A 20,664-nucleotide genomic window follows, 5' to 3' on the forward strand; every position below is an offset into this window, starting at 1 on the left:
CTGCCTTCGGCTCAGGTCATGATCCCAGGGTCCTGGGATGGAGCCCCGCATCGGGCTCCCGGCTCCGCAGGGAGCCTGCTTCTCCCTCTCCTTCTGCCTCTCCCCCTGCTCATGCTCGCTCTCTCTCTCTGTATCTCTGTGTCTCAAATGAATAAACAAAATCTTAAAAAAAAAATCCTAATAGTGATATTTTGGCAATGAAAGCAAGAAAAATAGTGTTACTAAAACAAATATATACTAACTTATGCATTCTGTATGCACTTATTACTCACCAAAACACCACCAGACTGTAAACAAAAAGTCAGATATGTAAAATAATAGTTCACTCGTTTGGGGCATTTTACCAACTTTCAGCATAGTAAACTATAGTTATACATGTATGTTTTGATCTTATTATGAAAGCAGAGTTATTAAAGTAAGAGACAGAATATTAACTTTTTGTTACATCTATATGCAACTTTTCAATATGTATAAAAATGGTACACATCCTTCTGTTGGCATGCTTGTTCTGGATGCTGCAAATGTAGGGGATAGGCATGGCTTTCATTGTGAGTGTGGAAGGATCAAGCAGAGGTCTTATCAAGAGCTTCTAGAGTTGGGTCCTCCCCTTCATTCCTTGATGAAAGTGAGAGAGGGATCAAAATTCCCAGGAGCAAAGAGAGCTCAAGAACTGCCTCTTCACTCATACCTGTGATGATTTCAAAAGAGGTCAGGAGAAAGGAGGACCTGATAGATATGCAGCTTTAAAAAGGCCCCAGGCCACGGTCCTAGGTTTTATCATTTTCCTAGGTTTTATCATCTTCTTCCCCAGATCAGGAGAGCTCCACCCTAGCTCCCGATTTCCTGCTGTGAATTTAGCTCTACCCCTCCATATATGCAATGCTTTTGGCTCCCGTATTCCACATAAGTCAAATTTTCAGTGACTTCTGCCTGTATCTGAAACTAGAACTCAGTTATGCCTGTGCTTTCACCACCAAGTATGTCTCTATTCTATTTCTGGTCCATGGAGTAGTTTATTTTTTTGTCACAACCATGTCTTTCTGAAGTTATTTTTGTATTATCATTTTTATGTGTTTCAAGGGGGGCACAGGGAAGATTAAGGCATAAACTCATTGTGCATCTTTTCCTACATTTAGACTAGTAATGACAAATCTTGGTGCACATTTATTTGTATTCATATTTCTTCTTTTGTAAATTTTTGGCTCATAGAGTTTGCCCATTTTTTATTGGGATGTTATTATGTGTGTATTTTTTTAATTGTCACTGATCTGCAAAATTTCTTTACATATTAAATGCATCGGCCCTTTATGTCATATATTTGCAAACATTTTACCCCAGATTGCCATTTGCTATTAAATTTTATGATTCATTCAGATGGACAAATGTTTAAATTTGTATATGTTTATTTTTAAATTGTAAATAATCAAATTACAATATTTTCTTTGTAATTATTATCTCAATTTATAGCCTATAATATCAGTATATTCTATAGTTCTACTGTGACCATGAGGTTTTTCTTAATGTTCCCTTGTCAATATTAAGAATCCTTTGTTTGAAAGATTTTTGCTGTCTTTGTTCCCCCTAAATAGTGGCAGTAAATTAAAGAACCTACCAATTTCTACCTACAGTGCATGTTCAAAAGCTACATAATGTAGCTGCATTATTCTGATTCCCTCCTTTATGACTAATTGAATCTACATGCACAAAGACATTTTGCACAACAGCTGGAGAATTAAAATTTATTAAACTCCCACTGCTGATCACTAATTATTTCTTTCTTTCTTCGTGACAGATCTTAAGTTGTCAGAATGCAATGGCAATGTATATTACAAATAGAAATCACATTATTGTGAATTCAATTTACACACATCTTTATTGGAGAAAGACACTAATCATAACCTACCAAAGAAAACACTGTAGCCTAGAGCATTCATATTTAATCCTTCTTAATGCAAATAAGGCAGAAATGTTCCTGAAGTTTCAACAAAGTGCTCTCCCTGTGTGAGTCAGCAAGTACCTGTTGGTTTCCTTCTCCGTGGATTCTTCACTTAAAAAAAAAAAAAATGTGACTTAGCTAAATTCAATGGTCACTTCTCATTTGTTTAATTCTCGGCTGCATTGTCTTGTCTACCTTTCAAGGTTTTATTTCTCTGTTTTTATCCTGAGGCTTCCTTTCTTTTTCATGGAGTATAATTGAAAAATTACTTGGTTTAGAATAAAATATCAAGCATTAGAATCCAAAGTAACAATTTCCAACTGTGTGACCTTGGTCTAGTTATATAATCCTCCTGAGCATCAATATCACAAAGCTGTTAATGACAATTACATGAGATCACATATGTAAAAATATCAAGCCTAGCACCCAGTGACTAATTACTAAGTGGTATTGAGTCCAAATCTAATTTACACATTGACTTTAGGAATTCACCATGGTTCAGTCCTAAGCTCTCTGTTCTTTTCCCTCTAAATTCACCCACTTCCATGTACTACCTCTTCAAAGTCTAACTGGCACCCATCAGATCTCTTCCTTCACTGACACCAAAAGAATGGTGCACCATTATGAGGCAGCAGATTTATTACAAAATCAACTTACAGTTGTTGATATTTTGTTTTGGGTGGGGTTTTTTTTTTGAAATTTTGTTTTTAAAATATTTCCCATTGTGTATGTTCAATTGCACCAACTAAGATGATCAGCTTGAGGAGTCATAGGCCACGTCTTCAGTTTTTGGAGGAGTTGCTGTGAAGCATAATACAATGAATGTGGCACTCCATAACACACAATGTTTTACATATCCCTTCTTAAATAAATGCTTCAGCATTCTGTCTACTTGCAGACTTGACTTAACTAATATGACAGCCTCATGAATCAAAAACAATAAAATCATTCTGCTTTTTCAGCAGCTTCAATGATATAAAAGTATACTTTCCATGTTATGACTATGCAGAGGAAGGGCCAGGTAAACTATAAAGGGGCAAGAAAGGAGACAGGCAGTCCACCAGCTTAGTGAGGGATTGCTGGTGAGCAGTGAATGAGAAACGAGTCAAACAAGTTGTGGAAGGAAAATGATGTGTAGGGAAGTTAAAAGAGGTCTTTTTTAACTATAGTTCTAATAAATAAAGGATAACACTTCATACTCATTTACTAGTCTGTCATCATTTTTCTCCATGAAATTCATACTTTGACCTCTAGGCACCATATTAAGTAGGCCCTCACCCTGCCACTTCCCTGCCTGCTGCCTTAGTAGCTATTAAGAAGCAGGTATCACAGCTACTTTAGAGTGGGTAACAAAAAGAAAGGAAGGAACTGACAGGTAAGGTGTAAGGGATATCTGATCTGGGAGAAAAGATGCCAGGTAAAGTTGGGGCTCCCGGGTGGCTCAGTTGGTTAAGCCTCTGACTCTTGGTTTTGGCTCAGGTCATGATCTCAGGGTCATGAGACCCAGCCCTATGTGGGGCTCCAGGCTCAGTGTGGAGTCTGCTTGAGATTCTCTCTCTCTCTCTTTCCCTCTCCCTCTCCTTCTGACCCTCGTCCCGCTCATGCATACACTTGCTCTCTCAAATAAATAAATAAATAAAATCTTAAAAAAAGATTCCAGGTAAAGTCAAGAGTATAGGGATTTTAAAGATCTCTTGTACTGCATTGAGAAGTTAATTGTTTTTCAAAGCTGCCCTCAGTGGTTGAAGGGGACCTCTACCTAGGATCTGACCATATCCATTTGTATGGAGACAGGTAAAACAATGGATGTTCTAAGAGCCAGATGAGAAGGCTGAGAAGTTTCTTCTGCAACATACCCTTGCCCTCTTCTCCATCTGCTGATCTCTCTCCAGCTCTTTTCCTTCCATTCCTCTCCTCAACTCTCCATTTTTTCCTACCATTCTGCTGATCTGTTTATGAAAACACTCTTAAAATTGTTGTTAACAAAATTCAACTGAGTAAATTTTAAAGATCTTATTAGATTTATTCAGTGATTCATGAATCGGTCAGCTTCCAGTCTAGCAGATACAAAGAAGTTCTGAGGAACTGTACAAAATGAAAGACATTTATAGGCAGAAGGGAGCAGGAACAAGGAAGTTCTACTAGGCAAAAAAGGTGGGTTGGTTATTGCAAGATTACTTTCCTCTAGGGGATGGCAGGGGTCTACCAAGCAGATTACTGACCTAGTGCTGATCAGGAGATTCCTGATCGACTGGTTTGAGATTCCAGTTATGGAAAAGCTAAAACTGTAATCAAGTCTAGGTTTGGTGACAAGGGGCTTAGCATAAGTGACTCCATTTTGGGCTTGTTGTCTTATTTTTAACACTGTGAAGGGCAACAAGGCAAACACATTGTATTTTGCCTCTTGCCTGTAGCCAAGTTTGAACACTAAATGGATCATGGGGTGATCTATACTGGACATGAGCTCTGCAAACTCACATCTGACTTCCATCCACTCAAAACCCACACAGTTTGTCCAGGACAAGGGTGGTGAGGGTAGGAGTGAGAATCCATCCACCTTGAATATAAAAATCAAACCATATCAGAGAAGAGAGATGGACTTATCCTGAAAAACTCAACATGTACTGTATGGAATATAGATAAAATGGTCAAAGAAATAAATGTACAAGAGAAGCACACTCTAAAGAGCTTATGTAAATATTTACTTCACCCAAAAAAAGACTTCCCTAGTCTGCCAGATATAGGACTATTTCAGAGAATATCATTCTCAAAGCCAGCACCACAGTTCTGGATTATAGTTAGATTTGTTTTCCTTTGCCTCCCGAGAAGCAGCTTCATTAGCTGATAGCAAAAAGCACAGCATATAAGACATAACTGAGAGTATACATCAAGGAAATGGCTATCATGAAGTACTCTCTTCCTCACCCAGAAATGCGAGGCCACATCAATCAGTCAGATTTCACAGATGAACTATAAGTGATCCAATAAACGCAAATAATGTTAGAAGATAGGAATAATATGTTCTGACCTGAACAGAGAGCCATTTACATTATGATGTAGTTTATCAAAATACTCCAAAGGGAGCAAAGTGAAAGGCAATCTCTTTCCTCATGCTTAATTTATGCAAAACATCAAATTAAATGAGGCTAAATAATTGAGGCTACTTACAATTGCAAAGATTTCTACGAGGACCCTAGGGACTTTTGAATGGAAAATATAAACCTGGGTAAAAATGCTAGTAAGTCAAAGAGTTAATAACAGATGACAGTTATTAAGTGCTTGGCCTGTTTCAGGGACTTTTTGAAGCAATATATACATTATATATATATATATATATATATATATATATATATATATATATATATGACATTTCATCATCAAAAGAATTGTATGTGTATGTGGTAGATATTCTTGTTGGCTATATTTTTATAGATAAAGGAAATTAAAGCACAGGGAGAGACTGAGTAACTTGTTCAAGGTCATACAGTAAGTGGTGAAGTCAAACACTGACAGTCTGGCTCTGGAGGTCATGTAGTTAAATGCTGAGCTGCAGATGGGAATACGAGAGCATTGAAGAAGGGAGACTAGTCAGGAGGCCAGAGTCAAAGTGAAAGGGTAACAAATGCTTGAAATGATGATAGATGCAGTAGGAATTTAAAAGATATATAGGAGAGGTAAAAGAAGAATCAGTAGAATTTGTTAACACGTTATATATGAAGGATGAGAAAGGGTTGTTTAAGTTGACTGAAGTTTTAAGTCTGAATAATTTGGTGGTGATGTTAACTAACCTAAAAGAAAGGGACTATGGCTCCTTTATGAGGAAAGACAGGTTCAGGTTTAAATGCATAAAATTGAGATATCTAGAGGATATACTGTGTATAAATAAGTTCCCAGAAGGCAAGTAAAAATATAGACCTGGATCCTAAAAACAAATAGCCAATGACACAATTTTGGGGACATGTATGTGTAGAAAACTGATCTGGGGACTGAATCTTTGAAAGAATCTATAATGAGTGGACACAAGATGAGTCAGAAAGAGAAACTTTATCAGTGTTTATCACAGAGGTAAGAGGAGAACGAGGGGAGCCCAGTGTTCCAGAAACCAAGAAAATTTTCCAGCAGGAGAAGGTTTTCAAAAGTGTATAATGCTGCGAAGAAATTGAGCAGCATACAGAAGTTGTAATTGCATTGTCAGAACAGTGTGAAAGATAGTTTCATTAAAGTGGTTAGGGCAGAAGACATATTACAAGTTGTTGAGAACAGAGAAATATTAGTGGAGATAAGAGATGATACACAACTCTTTCAAGACATTCATTCCAGAAGTTAAATGTGAATGATAAAGCGTAGTTTTAGGAAGAAAATGGGGTCAAATAAGGACTTCTTTAAGCACACATGTAGACAGAGATAAAGGGACCAGTGGAGAGAGAAATATAAAATAAAAGTCAGAAGAAATAATTTATTTCCTTTCCTAAGAAGAGATGAGGGTAGGATTAAGATCACAAGAATATAAAGGCAGAAGATGATGACATCAAGATGAATGCTTTTTAAATGCCAGTTCAGAAACTGATTTCACAAAGACGGTGTCAGAATCACCCTGGGAGTTTATTAGAAAGGTCAGTTCCCGGGCTCAGCCCTCACAGTAGTTCTAATTCTATAGGCCTTAGCTGTGGCCTAGAAACCTGTACATTTAAATAGCTAACACTGTTGCGTAGGTATAGATTAGAGGTTTTTCACCTCTAGCAGACCAATGCCTCCTTGTCTTCAATATTTTGTAATGCCCTCTTCATGAAAACCATAAATAATATAACTCATCTACACACAAAATTTCAAAATACCAATAAAATGCCGTAACTAAAACATAAAAGAGAAATACCAGAAAAGGGCTTCATAATACGATAATATGTAAATGTTATACATCACATATTTCAATATGTAAATGTTTGGGCATGAAGATAGTGAAGGACATATGAAGTAGTCAGATGTTTATATCTACTTAAACTGAAGAAGTTTGGCTTTCACATAAGTAAGACAATATTGAACTGAGTATTTTCACTACCTTTTCTTTATATTTAACATTTCAAAATAAGGGCTACAGAAACAGATCCATAGAATTGCCATGCGTGTGACAAAATTGCCACGTGTGTGCCAACTATCAATGCGGATTAATATAGGGGTATTGTATTGACAACTCAAATGCCACCAGTGGGCATTGCACTGATTAATTACACAATTTTTGGAAATGGTAAACAACCCTAGATGAAGTTCTAAATAAAACAAAGTAAGATCTCTTGATTTATATACAGCAGTTGCATTTCTGGAAAGGTCAGCATATATTAAAACTGTATAAAACATGCTTTGCATTCATATAAAAAATTAGAGTTATATTCTAGGCCCACATAATTTTAGGGTTTTCCCTTACATGAATATCTGAGGGCCATTTGAAAGTCATATGACATACAGGGAGAATCTTCACTGTGTAGGCTTGTCCCAGGTACTGCAGGGTAATACCATGAATGCCTGGTCCCCACCCATTAGATGCCTGTACCATCCTCAAGCACTGTGACAACCAAAAGAAAATGCCATTCCCTCCATTTCTAAAACATCCCCAAGAATGGGACTGCCTACCTGGATAACCACTGCTCCAAAAGAAGATAACAGAGGCTGTAAGATTAAGTGCCTTTGGGTATCTAAAAGATCATAGAAATAAGGGAAATGTATGGATATTAAGCAATAGGGTTTGTGGGGCTTGTGATAAACTAGAGAAAACAGGCCTCACCTAAAGGCATTTACAATTAAAAAAAAAAAAAGTTTTCAGTATTATACCAGCAATGTAGTTACTTTTCGAATGAATGAATTTAACTTGTAATGCAAGGCTAGCATGTATATGTAGCCTTATGTCAGTCCACACTTTAACAAAAAGCATTCTTAAACATAAGAATTCATCCTTGAAGAAAGTGCCCAAACATCAGCCAGAAATGAAATTTTTTAAAATGAATTTTTGATATTTAAGAAATTGTGACCACCAATTGCATAATCAAACTGATTTAAAAAGACTAGAATAGAAAATATCAGAGCACATAAGTGTAAGTATTATTTTGTCAAGTGCTTATTTCAGGGGATGTGTGTGTGTGTGTGTGAGTGAAAAAGAGAGAGAGAGAGAGTGCATACTGGACACAATGTAAACTATATTTTACTGAGAGTCTTAATAAAAACAACTTTGGAAAACACTGGGTAGATAGGTGACGATTGGGGGTGCAGGAGGATCTTTCCCAACCATACTGTAGCCACCAACATAGTGGTCTTCTTTTGCATATTTGTTAGGAGCAGACTTGGGAATCAAAGAGAACAGGGTTTGAGTTCTAGCTATACCACTCAAGTATGTGACTATAGGCAAGTTGCTTCAAGTCTTTTAGCCTCGGTTTCCTCATCTATAAATTGAAGATAGTAATGCATTATAATATTGTATGTGATAATTAAATGAGATAATGTATGTAAAATGCTTAGTATACTGTTTGGCACACGGTAAGCAATAAGTGACATAGTAAGCAATGATCACCAACATATAAGGTTTGCCCAGTTGACCAGCAAAATACAAGATATAAATGTTATGTGTTTAAATATGCGTCAAATGTTTTTTTTTTTCCTTTTCTAGAAAAATTCTTTGAAATGTCTGAAACCATCATCTTCATATTAGTCATCTATTGCTCTGTAACAAAATACTCAAAAATTTAGCAGCTTAAAACATTTATTGTCTCACACGGTTTGTGAAAATCAGGAATCTGGGATCAGCATAGCTGGGTGGTTGGGGCTCAGGGTCTCCCATAAGGTGGCAGTCAAGTTATGACCAGGGATGCACTCTCTAAAGGGACTAAAGTACTCATAATCACACTTAGGAAAGTATTGGTGGGAGGCCTCAGGTCTTTGCCAGGTGGGCTACTCCATAGGCCTGCTCATGACTTGGCTTTCTCCAGAGTATGAGAGCCGAGATAGACAGAGAGAAATCTAAAGATAGAAGCCACAGTCTTGCATAGCTTAATATCTGAAGTGACATAACTTCACTTGCACCATATGCTATTGGCCACAAAGTCTAACCCTGGTATAATTTGAGAGAAGACTACCCAAGTGTGTGGATACCAGGAAGCAGGGATCATCACTGGGGGCCATTTGTGAGGCTGGCTATCACAATATTTATTGAATGTCCATCCTCTTCAGGTAAATTTTTCATGCAAATATGATATTTCTCCAAGCATAAGTAATTACCGCTCACTGCCTGAGTTAGCATTAATATAAATTTGAGGAGTCATCGATTTTGTTAATGATGCATGACACCAGCTTACTTAATAAATCATATTTAACTACAAGGCAATTTTTGCATAATCTTAGCATTATCTTTCTTTCAAAAAATTGAACTTTAGTAAAGGTATTTTAAATATGCCTCTATGTTTTCCACTACATAATATTTGGTTTTTTCTAAAGAAAAATTACTTCCTCTAGCTACACTTTATTACATTCTAAAATGAAATGTTTGAAGGCAGGCTTCCTTTTTTGGGCATGCAATCAGATAGTAATATAGGGTGAAGACTTCAAAAGTAAAAATCAATGAGGACTTTTTATTACCATAAACCTTTTCAGAGATGATGAAAATAGAATGTGAAATGTCAATACTCTTAATGCCAAATATCTGACAAACCACAATAATGCATTAAAATAATTGCAAAAGATGACTTTAATCATAATATAGATATGTTATTCAGGTAATGTCAATGAGAATAAATAACCAAAATCAAGCTAGAAGATCCCTACTCCCTTATAAAACAAACAAAAAAAAACCACACTAATTTCCAGGGTGTCATCTAATTTAAGAAAATGCTTATAGTTATGTTTTTTAAACAGTTTGAAGATTTATGTATTTAAATTTATTTGAGAAAGAGAGAGAGAGATTGAGAGCCAGGAAACATGCGGGAGGTGGGAGGGGGAGAAGGGGCAGAGGGAGAGGGAGAGAATGTCCCAAGCAGGCTCCGGCTGAGCATGGAGCAGACGCAGGGCTAGATCTCATGACCCTGAGATCACGACCTGAGCAGAAACCAAGAGTCAGACATTCAACAGACTGGGCCACCCAGGCGCCCCTGCTTGTATTTATTTTTTAAATTTGACTTTTAATACAAAGATTATTTTGTCTTCAATATTAGTCATTGTATATTTCAAATTGGTTCCCGAGTTCATTCATATTTTTAAAATAGTAGATCACTTCTGGCCTTTGGCAAAATAATGTAATTGACTCTCCCCTCCCCATCTGATCTCTCCCCTTCACTCATGCTTGCTTTCTTACCCTGTGCCCTCTAGTTTCCACACTTGTCCCATTAAAATATTTTCTGACACTCACACTGAGGCAAAAATGACTGAAAAAAATTTAAAAATGCTAAACACATATGTATCCCCAGGGGATAGTGTATTCACTGAGATAACACAAGTAAACTGCCTATCAGAACTCCTGACACAGCTAGGCGATTAATAATTGTAAATTTCCCCTTTTTTTGCAGCTTTGCACTTCACTGCCTAATAATATTCACTCACACTTTTATATACTAACTTCTTGCCAACCACCCTGCTTAACACATTTACATATGTATTACCTAATTGAATCATCACAACAACCGTAAAAACTAGGTACTAGGTATTACTATCCTCATTTTACAGATGAAGAAACTGAAACTCAGAGCTTGTCACAGCTAGCCACTGGTAACGCCAGATTCAAGTTGAGGTCTTTTTGATTCCTGGATCTTTTTCTAATCCTCTACTCGTTATCCTCATATTCACATTAAACCAGCCCTGTACTTCTTGAGAGCTTTGCTTATTCTTTGGCTTTTATCCTCTGCCCACCCCCCGCAAGTGTACAAATTCAAAACAACACCACACAAGAGCCAGTGTAACTGCAGATAACAACAAAGCAATGGATATTGTATGCAAACTTTTCTTCAACTCTTTTATTTTCCATTGAAAGTCACTCAATAGATCAAGTTCACAATGGCACACACTCCCATTGACATTGTGATTCAGGATCTTTTAGTTTACCCCTTTCTTTCTTAAGACAGTGTACAGAAATACAAGTAGGGCAGAGTCAGCTAACTGTCCAACAAAACCAGTTAGCTTATTTCCCCAGAGGAATAGAAACAAGAACAACTAGACATTACATTTCCAAACCTCTCTTGCAGTCAGCGTGGGCCATATGGCTAATTTTGGTCAATAGGATGTGAATTAGTGCGATGTGTATAACTTCTACATGATCTCCAATATGCTAAATGACAACAACTACCTTAAATCTTCGCTTACCCCTAAAGTCTAACATGAAATGTCCAAGACTCAGTTGTGACCATATTGATAAAGGCAATTCTTCTGGGTATCGATGGGCAAACTTTTTCTGTAAAGGGCCAAACAGGAAATATTTTAGGTTTTGCTGGCCATGCAGGATCTTTGTTGCAACTACTCAATTCTATTGTAGCACAAAAGCAGTCATAGACAATACATACTCAAATGAGCATACCTGTATTCCAATAAAAATGTATTTCCCAAAAACAGACGGTTGGTGGAACAGATTTGATCCACTAGCTATGATTTGCTGATCCCTGTTCTAGAGGATGGTAGAAAAACAAGAAAAAAGAAACCTCAGAGTCCCTGAATGTCCACCAGTCAGTCTGGACCACTGGTATCTGGGTCCGTTGTTATATGAGAAATCTCTTTCTTCTGCAAGTCACTCAACTGGCGGAGTCCCTTTGTCATAGCAGCTTTAACTTTATCCTAACCAATATGGTGAGTGATAGAGATTGATTACATAAAGCTTGAATGTGCCAAGAAAAATGCAAATAAAATCATCCAATGTGTCAGCATTTTATTAATAGTTAAATAAACAAATACTGGGCACACACTTGCCACAAGTTCAGGAACTGTTGAAAAATGCTAAAGGAGAAAGCAGCTGCTGGATATGATCAGCTTTACCAGTTTCTAGAAATCTGAATTATCAGAAAATTTGGGATCACCTTTACTTACATTTGTTAAAGGAATCTAAACCTTCAGCTCTATTGCTGAATTTCAGTTAGCAAATAGTGAGAGGATAGGAGAAGTGTTTAGGGGAGACAACCAAGGACTCCCACCCTCAACACCTAGATCATATGACAAAAGAAATGGCCTACTTTGCTTCCCTATGTAGCTGTCCTTATTAATGCAAATATGCTAAAAGGCTACATCAACACAATTCTACATACCATGGGCATCAGTCACACATGGGAGGGACACTTGAGTCTATCCAAATTGTAGATCTTAAATTGTACCTTCCTCACCATGTTTTTCACTCAACCAGTAAGTTGACAGATTCCTAAGTAGGCTTCGAATTCCTTATCAGAACTGATAAATATATGAAGGAAACAGCCTTCCCTTCTTCACTGAGTAGGCCGCTTTGCAGGACAAATCTACCTTCATGGCATTTGTTCATCATGCATAGTCATTGCTAAATCTAGCCATACTTCTGTCGCCCTGAGGAAGCAGATTCAAAATGCATACTCTTAGGTATTGCTCTCCAAGTGTCTATTATAGCAAATCTAGGATGGAGCCCAGAGAGTATATTTTTAAGAAGCAGATGATCATAATGTATCAAATGAGCCACTTATCCATATAGTCAGTTTGGGAAACACTGGTGTAAAAAATTACAGTAAATACACAGTTTGACTCAAGCCTGATCTTTGCATAGGATATTTGTCACAACTTTCCAAAAAGACACATTAATCCATTAATAAATGGCCTTAGAGTACAATTATTAAATCAAATAAAGTGAAAAATGCTTAACAATTTTTTTCCCCAAACCTTCTTTTCTCTATTTACCCATCATTGTTAGATGGACAACTAGCTTCCCACTTCTTCAGGCTTATAAATGTTAACTTTCTCCCCCGCCCTTTCCATGGAAAAGATGTCCTCAAGTTTTATTGTTTTGGTACTTTCAACTCCTAGAAAGAAGGGACTATGGTTCTTCTGTCCCTTTATCCTCAATGCCAAGTATAATGTTTATACTTTCAGATATTAGAAACAATGATAATATTTATTTATTTTATTATATATCTGATAAGGGTTAGTATCCAGAATATATAAAGAACAATTACAACTCAATGATAAAATAATACAGAACACAAATTAAAAATGGGCAAAAGAAATAATAGACATTTCTCCAAAGAAGACACACAAATGGCCAATAGGCACATGAAAACATGCTCACCATCATTAGTCACTAGGAAAATGCAAATCAGGGCCATAATGAGATACCACTTCACACTTACTAGGATGGCTATAATAAAAAAACATGAACAATAATAAATGTTGACAAGAATTTGAAGAAATTGGAACTCTCATACACTGCTGGTAGAAAGACAAAATAAGGCAGCTCTTGTGGAAAATGGTCTGGCAGTTCCTTAAAAGGTTAACCATAATTAGCATATGAGCCAGCAATTCTACTCTTAGGTATACATCCAAGAGAAACAAAAACATACCCACAGAAAACTTGTACATGAATGTTCACAGCAGCATTATCTGTAATAGCCCCAAACTGGGAACAGCCCAGATATCCTTTTTTCATTGAAGTATAAATGAGATATAACATTATATTAGTTTTAGGTGTACAACACAGTGGTTCAACATTTGTATACATTAGAAATAATCACATTAAGTCTATTTACCATCTGTCACCACACAAATTTACATTTTTTTCTTGTGATGAGAACTTTAAGATTTACTTTCTTAGCAACTTTCATATTTGCAATACAATACTATTGACCATAGTCCCAATGTTATACATTATATCCCCCTGGCATATGTATTTATAACTAGAAGTTTTTACCTCTTGATCTCCTTTACCCATTTTGTTTATTCCCCAACTCCAAACCCCTCTGGGTGCCACCTATCTTTGCTCTGTATCTAGGAGTTTTATTTTGTTTTGTTTGTTCATTTGTTTTGTTTTTAGATTCCAGATAAATGAAATTATATGGTATTTGTCTTTCTCCGCCTGACTTACTTCACTTAGCATAAAACTCTCAAGGTCCATCCATGTTGTTTGCAAATGGCAAGATTTCATTCTTTTTTTATAGCTGAGTAGTATTCCATTGTATATATAAATACCACATCTTCTTTATTCATTCATCCATTGATGTACATTTAGGTTGTTTCCATATCTTGGCTATTCTAAATAATGCTGCAGTGAACATAGGGGTGCATACATCTTTTTGAATTAGTGTTTTTGTTTTCCTAAGATAAATACTAGTGAGGGGCGCCTGGGTGGCTCAGTCAGTTAAGCGTCTGCCTTTGGCTCAGGTCATGATCCCAGGGTCCTGGGATCGAGCCCCACATCGGGCTCCTGGCTCAGCGAGGAGCCTGCTTCTCCCTCTCCCTCTGCCTCTCTCCCTGCTCATGCTCTCTCTCTGTCTCTGTATCTCTGTGTCTCAAATGAATAAATAAAATCTTAAAAAAAAAAAAAAAGATAAATACTAGTGAGCTATAGTGAGGCTAAGTGATAACTCAAAGATGGTATCCCCCAGCCTACATTCCCTGAGACTACTTCCATAGCTTCCAGATGTGTAGTAAACCTGAAGCCTGAACCCTCAAGTTGAGGCTCCACAAGAAGTCTTTTTTCCCCCCCACAAGAAGACTGGGCGTGAGGGTGGGGTAAAGGCAAAGTTATTTGGGGCAAATATGCCCAGGTTACCAACAACCCTGAAAATGATGGATGCATAAATGCAGTCCTGCTGGTTTGACAGCAGTTTCAGAGAAGTAATTCCTTATAATTACTTAAGACTACACACCGATCAGGAAGACCACCATTACTGTGGTGGTTCTGAATACTACCAAACAGCCTTACATATCTGCAGTCATCAAGAGAAGTATTTATTCTATTGTGAAAAACATTAAAATAGACATTTATTTAAAAAATATTTTAAAAAATTTATTTATTTAAAAAAAAGAAGGAAATCCTGCCGTTTGTGACAGGATGGATGAACTTTGAGGGCATTATGCTCAGGTGTGTTTCAGTCTATTGTCTGTATAGTGCCCTGTGGGTGGTAGACTGCCATGAACTCTGTCTCCAATTGGTTCAGACCCATAGAACCCAGAAACACAATCTCCCTTGGTCACCAGAGCCAGGCACTCAAGGGGTATCTCTTGTGTGAGCTGCATGTGCTGGCCAGCTTGAACAGGACCACAGTAGAGCAGGGCATGAGGGTGGGGTACACACCTGGCTGGCTTTGTCAGGGTCACATTGGATCAGCATTGGGGCAGAAAGAGACTAGGTATCTTTTTCTTTTTTTAAAGATTTTATTTATTTATTGGGGGGGGGGACGAGTCAGGGGCAGAGGGAGAGGGAGAAGCAGACTCCCGGCTGAGCAGGGAGCCCAACATGGGGTTCAATCCCAGGACCCTCAGATCATGACCTGAGCTGTAAGCAGATGCTTAACTGACTAAGCCACCCAGGTGCCCCAGGACCAGATATCTTTTAATGGATGAATGCTTAGCCACAGTGTGGTATATCCATGCTATGGAATGCTACTCAGGAGTAAAAAAAAAAAGTTACAAACAGCAACTTGGAGGAGTCTCAAAGGCATTATGCTGAGACAAAACAGTGTCAAAAGATTACATACTGTATGATTCCATATACTTGACACTTTTAAACAAGCGAAAAAACTATAGTGACAGAAAAGAGATCAGTGGTTGCCAGGAGATGTGGATGGGGTGAGAATGACGATGAAGAGATAGTACAGAGATTTTTGAGATTCTGTATCCTGATAATGGTGGTGGTTGCATAAATCTATGCATTTATTAAAATCCAAATGGAAAAAAAATCAATTTTGCTTTATAATAATTTTGCAAATAAAAAAATATATTTAAAAACAACTAAATGGTTTAGTTGAACAAGGAATTGATTATATAAAACAAGCTCCATTATTAGAATATAAGATTTTATAGTCATGAAAAATTATACCATAGATGTGTGTTGAAAGACAGTAAAAGTTATTCACAATATTTTAAGATTTTAAGAAACTCATCAAATAATATTTTTACTATTATTCCTTTTTTGGTAAAATTATAAGGTAAATGTATGATACATAAACAAAAGGGCTGGAAAAAATAAATCAAGATTTTATTTTATTTTTTCTTCATGTAGTCTGTTTCGAACTTATTTCTCTTATTTGTATTTTTGGATTTTTAAAAGATGAAAATGTATTACTTTTGTAATTTAAAATATAATTTTATTACTGTAAATTGTTAATCAAGGATTCTAACATCTTCTATCAAATGCAACATTACCTTCCCACTCTATTCCCCAATCTAATTAATTTCCACTAAAAATTCACCTCATCCAGCACTCCCACTAGTGGGTATATATCTGAAGGAAATGAAATCACTGTCTTGAAGAGATATCTGCACTCCTATGTTTACTGCAGCGCTATCAGCAATAACTAAGATATGGAAACAAACTAAATATCTGTTTGCAGATGAATGGATAAAGAAAATGTGGTATATACACACAAAGGAATACCGTTCAGCTTTTAAAAAGAAGGAAATCCTCAGCATGGCACTGTTTATGGTAGAGCTTAGCTTGCAGACCAATCATCTTTTAATACAAATGAAGAAGACTATCAAGATGCATGAAAAGAGAAACACCAAACAAAAGAATGATGAAAAGACTCCACAAGGAGCAGTACCTGCGTAGCTACTGGACAGAGAGGGACAGTCCCGAGCTAAAGTACTTTCCAATATGATTAAACAAAAATGGAAAGAGAAAGCGGGAAAATGGGAAGTTCCTTTACCCAAAGTTCGTGCCCAGGGAGAAAGAGAAGTATTAAAAGTTATTCGGAGAAAAAAAAAAAAAGTTATTCGAACAGGAAAGAGAAAGAAGAAATCATGGAAGAGGATGGTCACTAAAGTCTGCTTTGTTGGAGATGGCTTTACTCGAAAACCACCTAAATATGAAAGATTCATTAGACCAATGGGCTTACGTTTCAAAAAGGCCCATGTAACACATCCTGAATTGAAAGCCACCTTTTGCCTGCCAGTACTTGGTGTAAAAAAGAAGCCTTCATCCCCACTATATACAACTTTGGGTGTTATTACCAAAGGCACTGTAATTGAGGTGAACGTGAGTGAGTTGGGCCTTGTGACACAAGGAGGCAAAGTTATTTGGGGCAAATATGCCCAGGTTACCAACAACCCTGAAAATGATAGATGCATAAATGCAGTCCTGCTGGTTTGACAGCAGTTTCAGAGAAGTAATTCCTTTTTTTTTTTTTTTTAAGATTTTATTTATTTATTTGAGACAGAGAGAATGAGAGAGACAGAGAGCACATGAGAGGGGGGAGGGTCAGAGGGAGAAGCAGGCTCCCCGCCGAGCAGGGAGTCCAATGCGGGACTCGATCCAGGGACTCCAGGATCATGACCTGAGCCAAAGGCAGTCGCCCAACCAACTGAGCCACCCAGGCGCCCGAGAAATAATTCCATATAATTACTTAAGACTACACACCGATCAGGAAGACCACCATTACTGTGGTGGTTCTGAATACTACCAAACAGCCTTACATATCTGCAGTCATCAAGAGAAGTATTTATTCTATTGTGAAAAACATTAAAATAGACATTTATTTTAAAAAAAGAAGGAAATCCTGCCATTTGTGACAGGATGGATGAATTTTGAGGGCATCATGCTCAGTGAACTAAGATAAAAAAAGACAAGGGGCGCCTGGGTGGCTCAGTCGTTAAGCGTCTGCCTTCGGCTCAGGTCATGATCCCAGGGTCCTGGGATCGAGTCCCACATCGGGCTCCCTCCTCGGGGGGAAGCCTGCTTCTCCCTCTCCCACTCCCGCTGCTTGTGTTCCTGCTCTCGCTGTCTCTGTCTCTGTCAAATAAATAAATAAAATCTTTTAAAAAAAAAAAAGACAAATACTGGTATTTGTTGTCAAGTCAAATATGGAATCTATCACTTATATGTGGAATCTAAAGAAGCCCAACTCATAGAAACAGGGTAGACTAGTGGTTACCAGGGGCTGAGAGTAGGAGAAATGGGGAGACTTTGGTCAAACTACAAACTTCCAGTTATAAGATGAATAAATTCTGCAAATCTAATGTACTGCATGGTGACTATAGTTAAAATATGTATTGTAAATCTGTAAGTTGCTAAGAGGAAATATCTTAAATGTTCTCTCTCACACACAAAAAGGTAACTATGTGAGGTAATGGAGATGTGTTAAATAATCTGTGGTAATCATTTCACAATATATATGTTTATCAAATCATCACATTGTATACCTTAAACTTACCCAAAGTTATATGTTAATCATACTTCAATAAAGCTGAAAAAATACTTTCTGATTGTCAAAATGGAAGATAAATAAAAAATACAATTTGATTTCTATGTTTTCTAAATTGCCCTGGATTATATTTACTGCTCTACCAAATACCTTGCTTCTATTCCCCAACATATGATTTGGATTCTCCCCTACTCAAAATGTTCTTCACCTCATTTGTCATAACTTAGGTATGTCCACCTTTCTTCTGTTAACCCTCTTACCTTGTTCAAACTGAAAAGCAAAACATTTGTTTAACTTTTTGTGCAAGTTCTGTTCTCAGAGATGTAGCCTCTTTGTAGTTGAAAATAATTTGTATTTTAAAGGTATTTGTTAGGGATTATCAATGAAATGAGCTAACTGGGGTAAGGATGCACATCTCTGGATTCAGATGAAACTACCCAAAGTTGCAGCTAAAAGTCTAGAAGGAGGATGCAGAAGTACCTCTCCTTTTCTCCAATGACAGGGAAAAGGATTAATTGCACAGCAAAACTAATAGTACTCTAGTAATTCCTGAAACAGAGAGATATTCAGTCTTTTTCTGAAGGGTAAATGGAAGAGCAGTTTTCAGAGCAGAAAAATAGACATCAATGCTTTATAGGATAATGAAATTTCCATAAGGTAGCAAAAGATTGTTATGCAAGTTCTTAACCAAGAGTATCCACTACATACCAAGAACTAGTCTAGATATTAAGATACATATTTCCATGAAAAAAATGAAAAACCTATCTTTGTAGTGCTTACATTCTAATTATGAAAGATTAGGGGTAGAATAATCTGTTAGGCTTTGGTGAGAATATAAAGAAATACAATATTTTAAAAGTTAGGTGTGGATAAAAATTTCTAACACCTATCTCGTTTAGCCCAGCAATCTACTTCAGTGACTCTACCCTACATATAAATTTATATAAGAGTCTAAGGGTATGTTATAGATAGAATTCTAAGATAACCAAGATTCCCACTCTTGGTGTACATGCCTTCTATCACTTTCTCTTGAGTGTGGGCGTGATCTGTGAATATAATGGGAATCAATCCTGTGATTATGTTATTACAGTTGACCCTTGAACAACACAGGCTTGAACAATACTAGTACACTTATATGTGAATTGTTTTCAATAAACATAGTACGGTACTGTAATCATCCCTATGATTTTAACATTTTCTTCTCTCCAGCTTACTTCATTGTCATAATACAATATATAATACGTATACAAAATACGTGTTAATTGACTATGTTATTGGTAAGGCTTCTGGTCAACAGTAGGCTATTAGTAAAGTCTTAGGGGAATCAAAAGTTATATGTGGATTTTCAACTGCATGGCGGTTCAGTGCCCCTAACTCCTGCATTTTTCAAGGGTCACTGTAATCAGTTGACTTTGGAGTTAGTAGAGAAAAAAAAAAGATTATTCTGACTGGTCTGACCTAATTAGGTGAGCCTTATAAAGAGACTGAGCCTTTCCCAACATCAGAGAGATTCAAAGTGTGAAAGGGCCTATGGAGGGCACCATATGGCAGTGAACTGAGAGTGGCTTCTAGGAGCTGAGGGTGGTCCCTTGGCCAACAGACAGCAAGAAAACAAGAATCTCAGTCATATAGCTTTAAGGAAAATGATGCTGGCATCAACTGGAAGAAGCTTAGAAGCAGATCCCTCCCTAATCAAGCTTCCATGGAAATTGTAAGATAACAAATTTGTCTGCTCAGTTTTTTACAATGTATTATTCAGCAATAGAAAAATAATAGAAGGTATTTGTATGAGAATGTTGATGACAACATTATTTGTATCAGCAAAAGAAACAATCTAAAATCCAAAGTAATTACTTATTGAATAAATCAGGGTATATTTGGATTATGGAATGTCATGATACCATTAAAAAAGTAAGTTCCCAATGTACTAATATGAAAGTATGTCCTCAATAGTATATTAAAAAGAGCCATTTTCAGAATACATTGACCACAAACCATTTCTCATAATAAAAAAGCATAAATATTTTAAAAATATCCAAACAGGGGCGCCTGGGTGGCTCAGATGGTTAAGTGTCTGCCTTCGGCTCAGGTCATGATCCCAGGGTCCTGGGATCGAGTCCCACATCGGGCTCCCGGCTCGGCGGGGAGCCTGCTTCTCCCTCTGACCCTCTCCCCTCTCATGCTGTTTCTCTCTCGCTCGCTCTCTAAAAAAAAAATAAATAAAATCTTTAAAAAAAAAAAAAAAAAAAAATATCCAAACATATATATTTGAACGTGCACAGAAAAAATCTGGAAGAAAACATATCAATCTTTTTACAGTAGTTACCCCTTGAAAGTGGGACTGGTTAGGTCAATGGGATAAGAAAGGTTTTAACTCATTAGTCTCTACACTTATGT

General features: G+C 36.9%; 1 pseudogene; it reads left to right on the plus strand.

The window, feature by feature from the left end:
* Positions 1–16,535: 16,535 nt before the first annotated feature.
* On the plus strand, positions 16,536–17,216 carry LOC110576370 (annotated as a pseudogene).
* The last annotated feature ends 3,448 nt before the right edge of the window (positions 17,217–20,664 follow it).

Source organism: Neomonachus schauinslandi, chromosome X (assembly GCF_002201575.2).
Source record: "Neomonachus schauinslandi chromosome X, ASM220157v2, whole genome shotgun sequence".
NCBI lineage: Eukaryota > Metazoa > Chordata > Mammalia > Carnivora > Phocidae > Neomonachus > Neomonachus schauinslandi.